Raw genomic sequence first — 20,582 nt, 5'->3', positions numbered from 1 at the left:
CAAAAGATTTTCCCAACCAAACATAACATCCCTCCAGCGGTTTGGGAAGGGGATTGAACTGGTGGTCCATGGTAAGGAAGGGAACACTCAAGGTATGTCTGGGAAAGACACAGCTGGGAACCACTGCTTTAACCATCATTCAGTGGAACTTCTCATCTCCGAGTCAGAAGGTCCAACTGGGCAAATGATCCCTCACTGAGTGTGTAAAGTATGTGGGGAGGATATAGAAATGGGGTCAGTGCAAATGAGCGCTTGATGGCCAGGGCAGGCTTGAAGGGACAAATCAATTGCACATTGGTACTTGGGTGCAGTTTTGAGGGATCACCCCAGTGCCATCTCTCAGATGCATCACAGACCTGAGAGCTTGTCTATGGCCACCGGTAGGAGCCAAATATTCCATGGTCTTGTGTTGATTGGGCATCGTCACAGTGTCTGCGGCACCAGCCCTGTGCAGAGGAAACCGTGTTTCCTGCATTGCCTTAGTGACTCACTCTGAGCCCCTTCAACATTACAGGAAATCTCTCTGGATCTGTCTGTATTGTAGTCATCCAGACCCCTTCCGCCTTGATCAAGATACAACTTTATTGCACTTACCTGATCTGTTGTTTATTTGCTGATCATCCTCTCTTGATCCTTGGAGACTGAGCTTTTGTTTACACTCACTTCAAAACTACCATTTTAACCAGATGTATATCTGGTCCTTAAATCAAAGAGTCAGCAGACAAGCCATCAACCATCCTTGTGGGTAGTCTCTCCTGCAATAAAACTGTGTGGAGGGGCACTCATCAGACTGCTGCCTTGTAAAGAATAGAGACCTCTCACCAAATTGACATCCAGTGCCAAGGGTACCATGCAGGGCACTCGTTGCCACAAAGATATAAACAGTCCTTTATTTCCTTTTTCTCAGATTGGTGAGTTATGGAAATTTTTCAGCTCACTTCCTCTCACATCTGGCATTTGTCATCCCAGATAGAGACGCCGTTGCTCAGATTTTAATTCCTTTGCTCGATCTCTTTCTGTTATGCTCAACAGCAGACATTGTTGGTCAATAAGTGGAGAACTATGGCTGATTTTTGACAAGTTGAAGTTGCTCCAGAGGTAGAAGTGGTTCCCTGCGTTGGTCACATCTGCCTCGCCCTTTTTGCCATTGTTTGGGTCAAAAATCGCCATTACAAGGAAATGCTTCAACCAACAATCCTTTCCTTTGATCAGATGACATGCAAATTTCCATTCAATGTGGACTAATCACCAAAATAAAACACACAACAATGCAAGTAACAGAATTTTGTTTCCTTGTTGTGAGCACGCATTTTCACCCTGTGCGCACACATTAGGGTAGCATGGTAAGCATGGGGTGGAACGGTTGGGGTAGCGGTTGGCGCAATGCCTTTACGGTGTCAGTGATCGGGACCGGGGTTCGAATCCCCAGTGTCTGCATGGGCTTTCCCCAGGGGCTCTGGTTTTCTCCCACCGTTCAGAATGTACCAGAGGTTTCATTGGGTGTAAATTGGATGGCACGGACTCGTGGGCTGGCAGGCCTGTTACTGTGCTGTATGTTTAATTTAAATTTACACCATGTGCTTCTGGCTTGAATGATTATTAGCAGCAGAACAAGAAAAGATCCAACATCCAATGAAGTCCAAATTCCAGACTCTACGAGCAAGTTGGGACCAGTTTGATTTATCTATTGCTTTCTGCCTTGTGCTTGGCCACCTGGTGGCAAGGGCATTTCTCAGTGCACTACGCCCAAAGTACTTAGCAAGGTACAAACAACAATGTTTGGTAAGGAACAAAAAGCAAAATAACTATCAAATTGTCTGCTTCAGTGCTTCATCCAAGGGTGGAGTTCCACAGCATGAAAATAGGCCCTTCAGCCTATCTTATCCATGTCAATCATGTCAACTCTGTTGGAAGGAGGTTTCCCTCAAATCCCTTTAAACCACATGAAATCTAGTTTTATATTCACCTACTCTGGGCAAACATCTATGATTATTTACTTATCTATGCCCACCACCCTGTTTAACTACATCACCTCTTTCAGGGTACCCCTGCTGTCTCTCTGATCTAGCTGTCCTGAAAGAATGTTTCTCCTTGAATCGCAGCCAGCCCAGCCCAGGGTGACTCCAGAGCACCAACTCATCGTCATATACAACGTACATAATAAACTGAAATGATTGAACCTAGACTTCTCTACCTTCTGCCTGAAGGAAGCCATGAGAAGAGGAGGTCACCAGGGTCCTTTATGGTGTTGGCTGCCTTCTTGAGGCAGTGCCTCATGTAGATGTCTGCACTGGATGGGAGGTCAGAGCCTGTGGTGGACCTGGGTTTGTTTGCAACCTTCTGTGTTGTGATGCAACTGGTCAATTTTTAATTCAATTATTTTAAAAAATGTTTTTAGTTACAACATGGCAGAAGCCGATTCCGGCCATTGCCTGCCCATTGCTCTGCCTGTCTGTCCACAAATCAGCGAAAGGCTCTTGGTCTCGGTGACATTGAGAGTAATTCTGCTCTGGCTCCACCCAGCCAGGTTCTCAGAGTTCAGATTTATTGTCAGAGGACACACGTGGCATCACATACAACCCTAGCATTCTTTTCCCTGCAGGCGAGGCAGAATTACCACGTATAGGTAGTGCATTACAAAAAAAATGTACGCAGCATAAACATGTAAACAAAGAACTGTAAACAGATAATGAACATAAACAAATTGTGCCATACGGAGAGAATTAAAAAAATCAAAAGTGCAAATTAGGAGTCCGTAAATGAATCTATGATTGAGTTTGTTGTTGAGGGGTCTGATGGTGGAGGGGTAGCAGCTGTTCCTGAACCTGGTGGAGTGAATCTTGTGGCACCGAAACCTCTTTCCTGATGGTAGCAGTGAGAACAGAGCATGTGCTGGGTGGTGTGGATCCTTGATGATTGCTGCTGCTCTCTGATGGTGGCATTCTCCACAGATGTACTCAATAGAGGGGAGGATTTCGCCTGTGATGTCCTGGGCTGTGTCCACTACCTTTTGGAGGGCTTTATGCTCAGGGGTATTGGTATCCCCATACCAGACCATGATGCAGTTGGTCAGCACACTTTCCACCACGCATCTGTAGAAATTTGCCAGGGTTTCTGGTGTCATACTAAATCTCCTGAGGAAGTAGAGGCACTGACGTGCTTTCTTCACGATTCCATTGATTGTTGGGTCCAGGAACAATCGTCTGAGTTAGTGACACCAAAGAGCCTAAATTTGTTCACCCTCACCACCTCTGATCCTCCAGTAAACACTGGATCTTACACCTCTGGCTTTCCTTTCCTGAAGTCAACAATCAGCTCCTTGGTTTTGGTGACATTGAGCACCATTCACCCAAGTTTTCAATCTCCCTCCTTTTCGCTGGCTCATCCCCTTCCTTTATACAATGCACTGCTGTGGTATTGTCAGCAAATGTATTGATTCATACTGATTGGGGTCTACCAATGAGCAAGTCCAATTGCAAAATCCCAGATTTTGATCATATATTTTGCTGGTATGCTGCAGTTAATGAGTCCAGTCAAGTTTAATGTCATTTGATTGTACAAGTACAACCCGACGAAACTGCGTTGTCCGGTCCTCAGTGCAAAACACTCAGGCACACAACCAGACATAACACACAGACAGACAAACAATACATGTGCAGGTCAAGTATTTCATCTATACAAATAAATAAATATGCCCCTTTGAACCAAGATGGAAACCTCTGACCGTTGAATTTGTCCATAGAGGTTCCAGGCAGTTGGTTCACGCTGGTTTTTAAGGACACAGCCAGTACTCCATCTGGGCTGGACATTTTCCAAGGATTCACCCTTCTGAAGGTTCTGTTCACCTCAGCCTCAGAGACTGGGACCGGGAGCAGAGTGGCTGGAGGATGTTGAGGCTCAAGAGGGAGTATCATTTTCATCCGAATCCTTTTCTTATGTTCAGCATTGCCTGGTCCTTAACAGGTCATGCAAAGCCTAGGCCCATACTCCCTTTTCCCGTTCTCTCTCCAGTTCCCCACTCCTTAAACCAACCCAATCACACCCTCAGGAATGAGAATCAGGGCCTTGGTCCCTCTTGCAACCACTGGAGTTTCTCGGTGCACTTTAGCTTCACACGAGCAATCTCCAGCAGGATGCAGTAACAGGAGAGGCATTGCAAGGCCACTCCTCGCCCCCGGGGCTGGGAGGAGAGAGCCCATAACCAACTCACCTGCGTGTGGTCAGCCTGAAGTCCCACGGGTGCTCCTCTGCCCACCTCGCTGTCTGTCACTTAGCAGCATTCGGGCTCCACACAGCTCCGACAACTCCTCTGAGATATTCAAACCTTGTACACGGACATGGTGATTACCATCTCGAAGCAGACACAGAGGAAGTGGGCACAGAAGACTCAGGAAGTGAAAGCAAACCACATTGATTGTCAAAGTGTTTGCTGCTGACAGACACGAACATGGGGTCACAAGAATTGCTCCACAAATGTACCCAAGGCCCATTCTGGAACAGGCACAGAATAATGGAGGTTTCAATTATTACACAGCAGGGATGGGGGTGACTTGCTCCTGTTGCATGGAGAAAAATATTGTATTAAAAAAACTCAATGAGCTGAATTTTTAAATCAGTAACAATTTGAAATGCTGGGGGCGGAGTTATACCTTAATTGATAGCTCGACTCCTGGGGGAGGAATTATAACCTTAATTGATAGCTCGACTCCTGAGGGCGGAGTTATAACCTTAATTGGCAGCTCAGTTCATGGGGCTGGAGTTATAACCTTAATTGACAGCTCGGCTCATTCCTAACATTTTGAAGAATTTTTTAAAAACTGTGTTTGCTGGAAATCTGAAATAACAGAAAATGCCGAATCATTCAATGGGTCAAACAGCTTTCATGGAGAAAGCAGCAGTCAGTCCTAGAGTTTTACAACTCAGAAACAGGCCCGTCAGCCCCACACTTGACCCTGGCTCCACTTCCACTGTTTATTCACCGTCGCTCGAGCCTTCCCCTTCTCCAATGCTGAGGTCTCATCTTTGTTCGCTGTCCCAGTGAATTTTTCTTCTGCCATCTCCTCCCCTCTGCTAACTTCTCAGATGAAGAGTCCCTATCACCCACTAATGATTCCTTCATCCGTCTCCAACACTTCTCTTTTTGGACATCCCTCCTCTCCAGCGTGTCTGGGCCATTTCATCCCTAATTGCTCGGTTTGGCCTGAAGAAAACTGAGATCCTCCATCAGCCAGCTTCCCACCACCACATCTCCATCGGGCACACAAAACTCAAAACGGTCAACCAGTTTACCTATATTGACTGCACCATTTCATCGGATGCAAGGGATCGACAACGAGATAGACAACAGACTCGCCGAGGCAAATAGCGCCTTTGGCAGACTACACAAAAGAGTCTGGAAAACCAACCAACTGAAAAACTTCACAAAGATTAGCGTATACAGAGCCGTTGTCTTACCCACACTCCTGTTCGGCTCCGAATCATGGGTCCTCTACCGGCATCACCTACGGCTCCTAGAACGCTTCCACCAGCGTTGTCTCCGCTCCATCCTCAACATTCATTGGAGCGACTTCATCACCAACATCGAAGTACTCGAGATGGCAGAGGCCGACAGCATCGAATCCATGCTGCTGAAGATCAAACTGCGTTGGGTAGGTCACATCTCCAGAATGGAGGACCATCGCCTTCCCAAGATCGTGTTATATGGCCAGTTCTCCACTGGCCACTGAGACAGAGGTGCACAAAAGAAGAGGTACAAGGACTGCCTAAAGAAATCTCTTGGTGCCTGCCACATTGACCACTGCCAGTGGGCTGATAACGCCTCAAACCGTGCATCTTGGCGCCTCACAGTTCGGCGGGCAGCAACCTCCTTTGAAGAAGACCGCAGAGCCCACCTCACTGACAAAAGACAAAGGAGGAAAAACCCAACACCCAACCCCAACCAACCAATTTTCCCTTGCAACCGCTGCAACCGTGTCTGCCTGTCCCGCATCGGACTTGTCAGCCACAAACAAGCCTGCAGCTGACATGGACATTCTTTGGCTTGGCTTCGCGGACGAAGATTTATGGAGGGGGTAAAAAAGTCCACGTCAGCTGCAGGCTCGTTTGTGGCTGACCAGTCCGATGCGGGACAGGCAGACACGATTGCAGCGGTTGCAAGGGAAAATTGGTTGGTTGGGGTTGGGTGTTGGGTTTTTCCTCCTTTGCCTTTTGTCAGTGAGGTGGGCTCTGCGGTCTTCTTCAAAGGAGGTTGCTGCCCGCCAAACTGTGAGGCACCAAGATGCACGGTTTGAGGCGTTATCAGCCCACTGGCGATGGTCAATGTGGCAGGCACCAAGAGATTTCTTTAGGCAGTCCTTGTACCTTTTCTTTGGTGCACCTCTGTCACGGTGGCCAGTGGAGAGCTCGCCATATAATACGATCTTGGGAAGGCGATGGTCCTCCATTCTGGAGACGTGACCCATCCAGCGCAGCTGGATCTTCAGCAGCGTGGACTCGATGCTGTCGACCTCTGCCATCTCGAGTACCTCGACGTTAGGGGTGTGAGCGCTCCAATGGATGTTGAGGATGGAGCGGAGACAACGCTGGTGGAAGCGTTCTAGGAGCCGTAGGTGGTGCCGGTAGAGGACCCATGATTCGGAGCCGAACAGGAGTGTGGGTATGACAACGGCTCTGTATACGCTTATCTTTGTGAGGTTTTTCAGTTGGTTGTTTTTCCAGACTCTTTTGTGTTGTCTTCCAAAGGCGCTATTTGCCTTGGCGAGTCTGTTGTCTATCTCATTGTCGATCCTTGCATCTGATGAAATGGTGCAGCCGAGATAGGTAAACTGGTTGACCGTTTTGAGTTTTGTGTGCCCGATGGAGATGTGGGGGGGCTGGTAGTCATGGTGGGGAGCTGGCTGATGGAGGACCTCAGTTTTCTTCAGGCTGACTTCCAGGCCATTACCCCTCCATTAATCTTCGTCCGCGAAGCCAAGCCAAAGAAAGATTACAGCACAAACACAATTACAGCACAATTACAGCACGATCATTAGGGGTCGGGAAAGCCTCAACCCATCGTGTGAAATGATCTACCATCACCAGGAGGTATTTGTAAACCCCTATCTTAGGTAATTCCGTAAAGTTAATTTGTATCCGTTGAAACGGGCTTACAGCTATATCGCGACCGCCAGGCATTACTGGTGCATAACTTTCTTATTTACTCTCTGACAGATTGGACAACCCCGAGTACTTTGCTTGGCTATAGTGTATATTCCCGAGCAATGAAAATACCGTACAAAGGTATCCACAAGTGCCTGTGTTCCCCGGTGGAGCTGATCAATAATTTGCCGAGTCAAGGCTTTGTTCAGCACTTGGCGTCCTTCTGCCGTCCACCACAACCCATCAGCAGTTTGACGCATTCCCTGGTCCTTCATGTAAACCTCCTCTTCCCGTGAAAAGATGGGAGTCTTTTGAACCTCATATGGGGTGGGCAGTAACAGCTGCATGTCCATTTTCTTGAGCGCAGCCTGTTTGGCAGCTGCATCTGCCTGTCTGTTCCCCTGTGCTTCAGGACTGTCACCACTTTGATGGCCCCATACATGAACTACAGCTATCTCCTCAGGTAATGTAAGAGCATCTAGAGATTGGACAATTAAGTTTTCATGGATCAACTTTTCTCCTTTCCCAGTTATCATTCCCCGCTCTTTCCAGATCTTCCCAAAGGTGTGCACTACACCAAAAGCGTACTTTGAGTCTGTGTAGATCGTGCCCACCTTGCTCTCTAGACCCTGGAGAGCTCTACAGAGGGCATACAATTCACAAGATCGTGCTGACCAATGACCGGGAAGGTGACCGGCTTCAATCACTACTCCTTCCTTCCCATCCACTACACTATACCCGCTATAGCGAGTGCCATCAATGCAACCGGAAGATCCATCAATAAACCAACTTTCACCCTCCTGTAAAGGCTCATTGCTTAAATCCTCTCTAATTTTGGTCTGTAAATCAATTACCTCTAAATATACATGCTCTAAGTCATTTATGGTATTGTCAGAATTTGGAGAAACCAAGAAAGCTGCTGGATTGTGTTCTTTATTCGTAATCAGGGTCAAATCATCCCTATCCATTAGGATCACTTCATATTTTAAAATTCTAGTCTGTAAGCCACCTTCCAGCATGTTGTAAGAGAATATTGCGGACTGTGTGAGGGGTGTGAACTATCATCAGGGCACCAAACGTAATCTTTCGTCCTTCCTCATCTAAAATAGCAGTGGCTGCGATGGCTTGCACACATTCTGGCCAACCACGACAAACAGGGTCTAAAACTTTTGACAGAAAAGCAACTGGCTGTCCACAGCCTGCCCTCTCTTGTGTTAGTACTTCGGTGACCACACCGTCTGGTTTCTGGACAGGCAAAATTTGGGTATTAAAAGGTGACATACAAGGTTCGAGTATACCATCTTTCACCAACTGGTCAATTACTGGCTGCAGCCCCTTTCGGCCAACCATCGGAATTGGATACTGCTTTCGTCTAATTACTTGCTCAGGATCTTTTAAAGTAATTTGCAAGGGAGGAATATCTAACACTCCTCTATTGCCTCTTTTTGCCCATACTCCAGGATTTATTAGTTCCCGATGCTCCTTGGTTAATACATACAATTGAACCCCGATACCTGATTCCTGTGGTCTGGTGCCAATAGCCAATTGGTCCTGTAAATCTCGTCCTAACAAACAAACTCCAGCTTGGGGAACTAGTAGAATGTCTTCCGTTACTATCTTCTCTCCCATTTGTATTCTTACATCCCTTAATACAGGGACCGTAAAATCTCTTCCTCCTACTCCCAATATCATCACTGTCCCCTCTATCTTAACACCCTCGGGTGGTTGTAAAATACTAGACAGGGCTGCCCCAGAATCTACTAAAAAGGTCATCTTGTCACTGTGGGGTCCTATGCTTAAATTTACCAATGGTTCTCCGTGAAGCTCCACGGTGTATATTGACTGAGAACCGTGACCCCCCTATTCATAATCTGCTTCCATCAGTGCGTAAGATCGCGTCTCCCTGGCTCGCATTGGGCATTCACTCTTAAAATGTCCCTCCTTTTTACAATGGTAGCAAACTAATGCTTCTGTTTCCCAATTCCTACCGGGATTACCACGAGGTCCCGGGAACGGTCGTCGTCCCCGGAATTCCCCTCTACCCTTGCCCCTGCTCTGGTCTCTACTCTCCCACTCCCGGCGCTCCTCTCAATGTCCAGGAGCTGGCACACAGCCCCTACCCTTTCCTTGCTGTCCCTCCACGACTTCCTTGACTGCCTGCATCAAAATCTTAGCCTTTCCTTTCTGTTTATCCTCAGACCTCTGGACGTATGCCCTTTGTGCGATCTGTAAAAGCTGTGTTATTCCCTGTTCATGCCAATTCTCAGTTTTCTGCAATTTCCTTCTAATGACTGGGGCTGAATTTATAACGAAGCCCGTTAATACTAATTGTTCACCCGCTGGGGATTCTATATCCAGACCCCCATATTGCTGTATGGCCGTACGCAATCTATTCAGAAATGGAGAGGGGGTCTCCTTGGGACCTTGGGGAACCTCAAATGCTTTCTTAAAATTCTGTCCCTTTGGAACAGATTCCTTGATTCCTTTTATCAGATAAAATTCCTCCATCATTAGTATTCTTATCCCAATTTGGTTTTGACAGGGAGAATTTAAGTTCCCCAGGTATCACCTCTGGTCCCCCTTGGTGTTCCCTATCCCAGACTCTAATCCCTGCCTGGCGAATCATTCCACATACATCCTAAATGAACAGAGCCCTAAAGATCGATGTTAACTCATCCCATGTATATATATTTGGTCCCAAAAATTGATCTAATTGTTCGGCACATCCCTGAGGATCCTCTATCAGGGAGGTAATTTCTCTCTTAAAGTTACACACCGTACTAGTCAGGGGCACATTTACGAAACCGAGACCCCCTCCCACGGGAACTTCCCATAAAGGTCTCATCCAGTTAATCTCTGGCTTATCTTCTCCTTTATAATGTCTAGGTTCCTGCTCTCTGGGAAATAAATCAAAGGGTTCTGCCCTTCCCTCCCGGAGGGTCTCACACTGTTCTGAATCAAAGTCTCCTCCCCCTCTTGTCAATAGAGGTGGTAATCTAGTACTTTGTGAATGGGTCATCATACCACCCATATTTTCTTCTCCTTTCTTTAGCTGTGGGGGAGGAGGGGAAGGTGAAGAAGGGTAGAGCATAGGAGAGAGGGGAAAGATAGGAGCCGGCATAGGAGGAGCATAAGGTGGAGGAAGGGAATGTAACACAACACATCCTTGTGTTTCAGGGACAAAAGGTTCCTCATCCTTCTTGTCCTCACATTCCTTTTCATTCAAAACCAGTTGATCAACCGATCCACTGAGCCAGCAGGCTGCATATTCTCTGCTCTCAATATTATCTCTTTGATTTTGATAGAGCCAGATGTTCAATGCCTGACACATCCAGTCCTCATCGGATCCGAACTTTGGTCAATATACTGAATTCCCATTTATCGGGTTTTTTTTTAACCCATTCCAGACAGGAATACCTGACCATGGTCTGTTTGTCTTTCCCGTGGGTTCTCCCCGCACCCCAATCAGATAGCATTAATCCTAACGGACTTTGCTTAGTTATCTGATTGTCCCATCCTTCCTTAGGACTATTTCCCTTGCTACGCACACCTCCCATACTAACAGGTAAGTAAAATTCCTCTTACTGGGATCAAGTAGCTATTCCTAGCCCGCTTCCTTAACATCCTCCCGTCGTTGTTCTCAATGCCTCTTCTCGGATATCACTCGCTTCATCCACTGACCAGTCACCCATCGTCCGTGAGTCCAGCTAAATCAGCGAGGGTGCACCTACCCTCATCATCGGGCACTCTGTCAGTGGAGGGAGTGGGATCCCGGACAAGCCCCCATTTGTGAGAAACAGAAGAATCTTCACAGAAATTGCTCGAGACAAAAATTGAGAACAAAGGACATTTATTATACAACAATACAAAGTTGGGTGCTTCCCCTTACCCTGGGAATACACACACACACACTGGGGCTCACCCAACTTTTATACAGTTTATTTCAGTATAGAAGTACCCTCCCCCTTACATTCTTCTGCCTCCTGGATGAGTTTGGCATTAGGCAATCCTGTCTGACTACGTGCTGTTTCTGTGAATTTGGAGGACTAGGGGGTATCCTGTCGGTGTCCCATCATGTCATTGTCCTTATTGTCCTTATTTGTAAATTATAAATCTTTAAAATTTTAGGCATGCAGCACAGTAACAGGCCCTTTCGGCCCACAAGTCTGTACCGCCTAATTAACACCCAATTAGCCTCCACCCCAGTATGTTTTTGAACAGTGAGAGGAAATTGGAGCCCCCGTGGAAAACCCAGGGAGAACATACAAACTCCTTTCCAACAGCGCAGGATTGGAACTCAGCTCCCAATCGCTGGCACTGCAACAGCATTGTGCTAAGCGCCTCGCCAACCATGTCTTAAAAGTATCTTATTGACCCTGCATGACCTTGTCTCACATTGAAGAGTGAAATATGCTGTACAAATGCAGATTTTTATTTCTTCCATTCTTTGCCTTTTTAAAAAAAACAAATGCAATAAATTGGAATAATTATTACCTTAACAGATTGGTTTCGCTCTCTCAGTGCATCAATGTGCATTCCTGCCTTCTTTTCTTGGCTCTCAATCTCCTCATTGTTAGAAATTAATGTACCTTTAAAGAAATTGCTCGAGACAAAAATTGGGAACAAAGAACATTTATTACAACAACAATGCAAAGTTGGGTGCTTCCCCTTACCCTGGGAATACACACACATACTGGGGCTCACCCAACTTTTATACAGTCAATTTCAGTATCAGACTGCCCTCCCCCTTACATTCTTCTGCCCCCTGGATGGGTTTGGCATAGGCAATCCTTCCTGCCTACGTGCAGTTTCAGTACACTTGGAGGACCAGGGGGTATCCTGTGGGTGTCCCATCATGTCATTGTCCTTATTCACACCTTCCTGATTCTCTGGGCTACAGTCTCTTGGTATGCAGAGTTGACTCATCCTATCTAGGGTTGGCTAATTTAATATGCATAAATCTGTGTAAGGTTAGCTAATTAGATATGTAGGACTTGGTACTTCTATCTAGGGCTAGGAGACCATTATCTGATCCAGACTACCTCAACTTCCTACATTCTATTGTACCTTACCATTCCTTTTCTTAGTCTTATGGTGGCTCTTGTCACAAAGAAGATTCTTATGTTAATCGTGCTGACTCTGCTTTCCTGCATCCTAATCCCCAAGCTCATCCTGTTTGTACTGGTTACAGCCATTAACTGATGAATTTTAGTTTCTTCCATGTTCATAATTTTAGATCAATTTTCCCATCTCTCACATCATGTATCGCCACAAGTTCCGTCTAAAAATGTTTTAGTGAGGAGAGACAGAGTTAAGTAATTTTTGTGCCTGCACTCACCCCTCCCCCCCCCCCCACCCCCGCCAGAGACTCTGAGGTCCAATGCCAGCCTATTATCCAAGTCCAAGCACTGAGGCCACTGGGCAGATCCTATTGCTCATGCATCCAACAGCAGCCCCCTGAAACAGCCATACTACCCCCAGGCTCCATCCACGCAAGAAATTACCAGGCAGACAGAGGAAGAGATCCAAGGATGTTCTCAAAGACCCCTTGTAAAAGAGGTTCGTCCTCCAGCATTACTGGTGACCATGGGGGAGAAAGCACCTGGCTTGTAGTGGAGAACCCCCATGTCCATGTGCTGGGAGGTAGTATAAATACTGGAAAGAGATCCCTAACAACATCACCTACCCAACCTGCAACAGATTCCCCAACAGAGCCAATTTATTCATAGAACACTACAGCATAGGACAGGCCCTTCAGCCCACGATGTTGTGCCAACCCATATGTGAGAAACAGAAGTACCTTCACAGAAATTGCTCAAGACAAAAATTGAGAACAAAGAACATTTATTACTACAACAATGCAAAGTTGGGTGCTTCCCCTTACCCTGGGAATACACACACACACTGGGGCTCACCCAACTTTTATATAGTTTATTTCAGTATAGAAGTACCCTCCCCCTTACATTCTTCTGCCTCCTGGATGAGTTTGGCATTAGGCAATCCTGTCTGCCTATGTGCTGTTTCTGTGAACATGGAGGACTAGGGGGTATCATGTCATTTTCCTTATTGTCCTTATTCACACCTTCCCGACCCTCAGGGCTTACTAACTTCTTATATGCAGAACTTGCTAATTCTGTCTAAGGCTAGAAGATAATAGAATCCTACATTCTATTATCTACCCTTATCCTATTCATACTGGCTTTATTCATTACACATATATCCATACTAGCTTTCTTCATCTCTCATATTTTTATATGTTTTACTCATCTCTCATAAAGGGAAAACACAGCAGGTTTACCCACCTCTTACTACAGAACAAGCTGGTTGGAGCGAGGTCGCTATGGCCTCAGCCAGGTTATAGCTCTCAGTTACTGCCCTATGGCTGTAGCTCAAATCTGCAGGAGAAGCAAGACACACACACCAGTAGAGTGTATCCGACACTGAGTTTATTCAGTGGCAGCTTTGCCTATTATAGTCAGCTCAGCCGCATCACCACCGTGGTGTGGCCTGAGTGGACCAGGCTGACAATTGGTTATTTCAGATGCCCAGGTCTTGATTGGGTCTCCTGCGATCCACTGGTGGTGATTGGCCAGTTTAACTGCTCTACCGACGGCCTATGGAAATGTGTGTTTCAGCCCGTACAATGTTTCGATGGCCATTTCCTGTGCCAGCCAAGGAGTGGGCCGTGGGCTGCTACATGACCCCTCCCCCAAGAACGAGTAGGCCAGTTTCAACCGGTCGAGTGTGAAAGTCTCTTCCCTGCCGCCAGTGTCCAAAACATAAGTGGAACCGTTGTGTTTCAGGACATGGTATGGCCCCTCATAAGGCCGCTGTAGAGGTGGCTGGTAAGCCCTGTGCCGACTAAACACGTTTTTAGTCAGTAAAGTTCTAAATGCAGGTTTGGCCATGGGGTTTAGGTTTAACGGGGGCCAGGGTGCCTAGTTGCTCACATAATGTGGTCTCCAGGGGCTCCCATAAGTCCTCAAGGGCTGTCCCAAATTCACCCAGTATAACTAGGGGTGCCCTTAGACTAACGGCAGAGGATGCCTCCTTGGGTATGGTGCAGATGCCTAACAGGACACAAGGGAGTTCGTTGGCCCATTTAGGTCTGGTTAAGCCATGCCATTGAGGCTGCCTTAAGGTTTCTCCAACAAACTGTTGGTCTTTGGGTGACGTGCCGTGGTGTTGTGGTGTTGGGTCCCCAGGACGTGGAACTCTGCTTATTTCCACTGCCAAAATGTAGAACCAAACACTTCTCAACGTTGAGGGCGGAAAGGGCTCTGTCCCCCAAACCATTGCTGTACAGCAATTGGGCAGCGCGCTTATGCTTTGAGAACTCGAAAGTATGGGTTAACAGCTCTTTGATGGCCACATATCTTCCTTGTCCAGGGGCTGCTGGAAGAAGTCAATGATGCGGGCTGCAGTGTCCTGATTGAGGGTGCTGACCATGTGGTAGCAGCGCGTGTCTTCGGTGGATATCCATTGAATGATGAACAGCGCCTCGACCTGCTAGAACCACATCTGTGGTTGCGACATCCAACGCTATGGCATTGATAGGAACATAGGAAGTAGGAACAGGAGTAGGCCAAAAATGGCCCATCAAGCCTGCTCCACCATTCAATAAGATCATGGCTGATCTAATTTATGACCTAACTCCACCTACCTGCCTTCTCCCCATATCCCCTAATTCCTCTATCATGTAAAAATTTATCTAACCGAATTTTAAATATGTCTAATGATGCAGCCTCAACCACTTCCCTGGATAGAGAATTCCAAACATTCACTACTCTCTGGGAAAAACTATTTTTTCTCATCTCTGTCCCAAATCTACTTCCCCGAACCTTGAGACTGTGTCCTCTCATTTTAGTTTCCCCGGCCAGCTCAAAAAACCTTCCTACATCTATCCTATCCATATCCTTCATAATCCTATATGTTTCTATAAGATCTCCTCTCATTCTTCTGAACTCGAGCGAATACAATCCTGGACGATTTAATCTTTCATCATAAATCAACCCCTTCATCCCAGAGATCAACCTAGTAAACCTCCTCTGGACCGTCTCCAAAGCCAGTATATCCTTCCTCAAATATGGAGACCAGAACTGGACACAATACTCCAGGTGTGGTCTCACCAGTACCTTATACAGTTGCAACATTACCTCCCTATTTCTGAATTCAATTCCTCTAGCGATGAAGCCCAACATTCCATTTGCCTTCTTAATAACCTGCTGCACCTGCAACCTAACTTTTTGTGATTCATGCACAAGCACTCCCAAGTCCCTCTGAACAACAGCATGCTGTAATTTTTCACCCTTTAAGTAATATTCAGCTCTTTTATTTTTCTTGCCAAAATGGATAACCTCACACTTACTAACATTGTACTCCATCTGCCAGACCTTTGCCCACTCATCCAGCTTAACTATATCCCTCTGCAGTCTCTCCACATCCTCATTACAATTTGCTCTTCCACTCAATTTGGTGTCATCCTCAAACTTGGCTACACCACATTTTGTCCCCTCCTCCAAGTCATCAATGTAAATGATGAACAGTTGTGGACCTAACACTGACCCCTGCGGCACCCCACTTACCACTCTCTGCCAACCTGAAAAACTCCCATTTATTCCGACTCTGCCTCCTGTCAGACAACCAATTTTCGATCCAAGCCATTATACTTCCCCGGACTCCACTTTCCTGTAACTTACTGAGAAGTCTCTTGTGCGGCACCTTATCAAACGCTTTCTGGAAATCCAAATATACAACATCAACCTGTTCCCCTCTATCCACCGCACCCATTATATCCTCAAAGAATCCTAACAAGTTTGTCAAACAAGATCTTCCCTTTCTAAAACCATGCTGTGTCTACCTGATTGAACCCTTATGTTTCAAAAGTTTCACTATTTCATATTTAATGACGGCTTCAAGCATTTTTCCAACTACAGACGTCAAGCTAATTGGCCGATAATTTCCAGTCTTCTGCCTACATCCCTTCTTAAAAAGTGGTGTGACATTTGATGTCTTCCAGTCTGCCGGGACCTGCCCAGAATCCATGGAATTTTGGTATATGACCATCAATGCATCAACTATAACTTCTGCCATTTCCTTCAAAACCCTTGGATGCATATCATCAGGACCAGGTGATTTGTCTGGCTTTAGTCCCATTAGTTTCTCCATCACTACTTCCTTTGTAACAACTATTTTATCAAGGCCCTCCCCAACATTCGCATCCTTAACTCCACACTTGGGCATGCTGGATGTGTCTTCCACCATGAAGACTGACACAAAATATTTGTTCAATGCCTCGGCCATTTCCTCATTTTTTACTACCAGTTTTCCTTTCTCATCCTCCAAGGGTCCTATGTTAACTCTGGCCACCCTCTTGCATTTTATATATTTATAAAATTTTTTGCTTTCTGTTTTTATATTTTGTGCCAATTTACTTTCATAATCCTTTTCCCATTTCTTATTACCCACTTTGTAACCCCTTGTTGTCTCTTAAAGTTATCCCAATCTTCCAGTTTCCTACTGCTCTTTGCAGCTTTGTACACCTGCGTCTTCAATTTTATACTCTCCTTTATTTCCTTTGTTAACCAGGGTTGATTTTTCCCTCCCTTGCTGCGCTTTTTTCTGACTGGAATATATTTTTGTTGAGCATTACGAAATATTCACAGGTTGCTCTTCCACCTTCGGGTCCAAACCCCTATTTAGTAGGGGTCACCAATGTAGTGAGGTCGCTATGGGTTCACTGAGGTTATTTTCTTCTTTGGCTTGGCTTCGCGGACGAAGATTTATGGAGGGGGTAAAAGTCCACGTCAGCTGCAGGCTCGTTTGTGGCTGACAAGTCCGATGCGGGACAGGCAGACACGGTTGCAGCGGCTGCAGGGGAAAATTGGTTGGTTGGGGTTGGGTGTTGGGTTTTTCCTCCTTTGCCTTTTGTCAGTGAGGTGGGCTCTGCGGTCTTCTTCAAAGGAGGTTGCTGCCCGCCAAACTGTGAGGCGCCAAGATGCACAGTTTGAGCTAATCAGCCCACTGGCGGTGGTCAATGTGGCAGGCACCAAGAGATTTCTTTAGGCAGTCCTTGTACCTTTTCTTTGGTGCACCTCTGTCACGGTGGCCAGTGGAGAGCTCGCCATATAACACGATCTTGGGAAGGCGATGGTCCTCCATTCTGGAGACGTGACCCATCCAGCGCAGCTGGATCTTCAGCAGCATGGACTCGATGCTGTCGACCTCTGCCATCTCGAGTACTTCGACGTTAGGGATGAAAGCGCTCCAATGGATGTTGAGGATGGAGCGGAGACAACGCTGGTGGAAGCGTTCTAGGAGCCGTAGGTGATGCCGGTAGAGGACCCATGATTCGGAGCCGAACAGGAGTGTGGGTATGACAACGGCTCTGTATACACTTATCTTTGTGAGGTTTTTCAGTTGGTTGTTTTTCCAGACTCTTTTGTGTAGTCTTCCAAAGGCGCTATTTGCCTTGGCGAGTCTGTTGTCTATCTCATTGTCGATCCTTGCATCTGATGAAATGGTGCAGCCGAGATAGGTAAACTGGTTGACCGTTTTGAGTTTTGTGTGCCCGATGGAGATGTGGGGGGGCTGGTAGTCATGGTGGGGAGCTGGCTGATGGAGGACCTCAGTTTTCTTCAGGCTGACTTCCAGGCCAAACATTTTGGCAGTTTCCGCAAAGCAGGATGTCAAGCGCTGAAGAGCTGGCTCTGAATGGGCAACTAAAGCGGCATCGTCTGCAAAGAGTAGTTCACGGACAAGTTTCTCTTGTGTCTTGGTGTGAGCTTGCAGGCACCTCAGATTGAAGAGACTGCCATCCGTGCGGTACCGGATGTAAACAGCGTCTTCATTGTTGGTTATAGCTCTCGGTTATAGACCTAAGACTGTAGCTCAAATCTTCAGAAGAAAAACGCACACACCAGAAGAGTATATTCGACACTCATTCAGTGGCGGTTCTGCCTTTTATAGTCAGTTCAGTTGCATTACCACTGCGGCATGGCTTGAGCAGGCCAGCTGCCAATGGTTACCTTGGATATCTGGGCTCAATTTGGCCCCCTATGATCCACTGGTAGAGATTGGTCAGTTTCACCACTTTGCTGGTGGCCTAGGAAATGGGTCTTTCAGCCCACATAATGTTTTTCTGTGTCGCCGTGTTTGACGGCCATTACCTGGTCATTATGAGATAATAAAGTAGCCATGTTTAAAGCTTACAAATGGGTTCCTGAAGCTTACAAACAGAAATTCAGGACTTTTTGAGGAGATCAATGAATCAATCTTGTATGGATATTGCCTATGATAAAGCTATGGACTTTGACCAATGGTGCACATCAAAAGAAATAAAGAATTATTACAACAGATTAAGAAAACTGATGTTAGTTGAAGAAATCAAAAGATGTGTTCCTAATGATATAAAATCATACTTGGATGAAAGAGAAGTAGGAACTCGGCAAGGATCTGCTAAGTTAGCTGATGAGAATGCTCTGACCCACAAGGTAAAGCTTATACCCAATAAAACCTTTCAAAAGATTAATGTGGTTCATGCAGTAAATTTAAAAATAAGTCAGGAAATAATGTGAGAATTAAAGATGAAAGGAAGCAGGAAAAGGAAAAACCTTCAGATCCCCTTTGTCATTATTGTAGAAAACTTGGTCGTGATGGGAAATCATTATAAGCTGAAGAAAAGAAAGAGGAAACTCCAGATGCCTCCATCTAAAAAGATGAAAGATCTGGATAAAGAAAGTTTCAGATCTCCTGACAACATTAGGGATGAGTTTAAATATTTTGTGTCAAAGGGTTTGGTTTCAGTAAAGGAAGGGGGAGCACAAGTGCCAATGAACATACTTCAAGATACTGGGGCAGCCCAGTCACTTGTGTTGAACACTGTTTTGGAGTTTGGTGATGCAACTGGCACAGATGAAATAAAATTAATCCGAGGTTTGGGAAGTGAAACGGAGCCAGTATCTTTGCATAGGATATTGATGAAGTCAGAAATAATTAATGGGATTGCTACTATCAGGATTCGAGAGAGATTACCAATAGATGGGAGTTTCATTGATTTTGGGGAATGACTTGGCAGAAGGTGAAATGGGTCCTGTGGTGAAATTGATAGAGAAGCCAGTTATTGAAGACGTAAAGACAAATTTTGAAATCTATCGGCCTGTGCAGGGACTCATGTAATGGCAAAGAAACTTGATAAGGAAGTTAAATTATTGATAAGGCAGAACAGTTTTTAGAATGTGTGGATTTGTCAGAAACCTTTCTTGTAGACCAGGATATTTCTTTATCACAAAAGGAATTGATAGGAAAACAGAAAACAGATATTGATCTTGTTGAGGTGAGAAATAAGGTTGTATCTGAGGAGAAAATTGAGAAAATGTCATTTGGATATTATCTTAGATAGTATGCTTATGAGAAAGTGACCAAGGGATATTCCTAATAAGGAATGAGCATATTCATCAGGTGATCATTCTTAAAGCATATTGTTACAAGATCAAACCAGCAACCACAAAGAAGGCATATCACACAGGGGTAAAGATGAACAATTACTTTATTAACAAAAATTCACCTTCAAACTTTAAATCAAAATCCACCCTTTTATAACAATGCCCACTGGTTACAATGCAAATTTCTATAACAATTAAAACTAATAAATTCCCCAGCCTAAATATAAGACTTGTAATTAAAGTCAGTTATATTTCCAAGCAGACCACAGAAAAACTTAGACACAAAACAAACACAAAACTCAGATCTCAACCGAAGCAAAGATCATAAACAAAATTCAGTTTGTTTGGTAAACTGAAGCCAAAAGATATTGAGAGAGAGAGAGAGAGAGAGAAAACACAAACAAAATTTGAAGTTGTCTTCTTGTGTTGCTTGCAGAGAGAGGAACAATGGCTTGGTCCAGATCTTCTGGCTGCCTGCCTCCCAGACAATGACTCTGCTTGGGCCTCCTTCCACTTCACAGCCACACCCAGTGGTAGTTTGTCTTCCATCCAGAAATTTCTAGATCTTCTTCTGCACATGCCCAGTCCGTCTCCCACTCTCTCAGCAGTCCACCTTCACCTTGCCTCTCGAAGGCAAACTCCATTTCCAACACCAAACCACACAACACATAGGCCAATACACAACACAGAACTTGATAACACCTCCCCTGCTAAAAGAAATTAGTCCACAAGAACAATTTTTTAACAGTTACTGGAAGTATTACTTAAATAAAATAAAATAAACACAATTTTTTTACAGTATGTGATTAGATTCATATCTACCCAGATTAACATCTTGACAAACAATCTGCTATTACGCTATCCATCCCTTTTATAATTAAATCATACTCTTGTAAAATTAAGCTCCAGTTCAATAATCATCTGTTCTTATTTTTCATTTTAGACAGAAAAACTAATGGATTATGATCAATATATATTATTAACAGTTTTTGAGCAGTACAA

The 20,582-nt window shown here is 45.4% G+C and overlaps 1 protein-coding gene across 2 annotated transcripts in view; it reads right to left on the bottom strand.

Annotated features, from left to right (window-relative positions):
* The window catches only part of pik3cg (phosphatidylinositol-4,5-bisphosphate 3-kinase, catalytic subunit gamma), a 60,841-nt gene extending 56,486 nt beyond the window's left edge, over nucleotides 1-4,355 (bottom strand). For both annotated transcript variants that reach the window (XM_069929002.1, XM_069929003.1), the window contains exon 1: nucleotides 4,211-4,355. The gene's annotated coding sequence lies outside the window, so the exon portion shown is untranslated. The remainder of the gene's footprint in view (nucleotides 1-4,210) is intronic.
* Nucleotides 4,356-20,582: the final 16,227 nt, after the last annotated feature.

The sequence above is a fragment of the Narcine bancroftii genome, chromosome 3 (assembly GCF_036971445.1).
Source record: "Narcine bancroftii isolate sNarBan1 chromosome 3, sNarBan1.hap1, whole genome shotgun sequence".
NCBI lineage: Eukaryota > Metazoa > Chordata > Chondrichthyes > Torpediniformes > Narcinidae > Narcine > Narcine bancroftii.
Note: the sequence above shows the minus strand (reverse complement) of the source record. Positions and strands in the feature narration are given on the sequence as shown.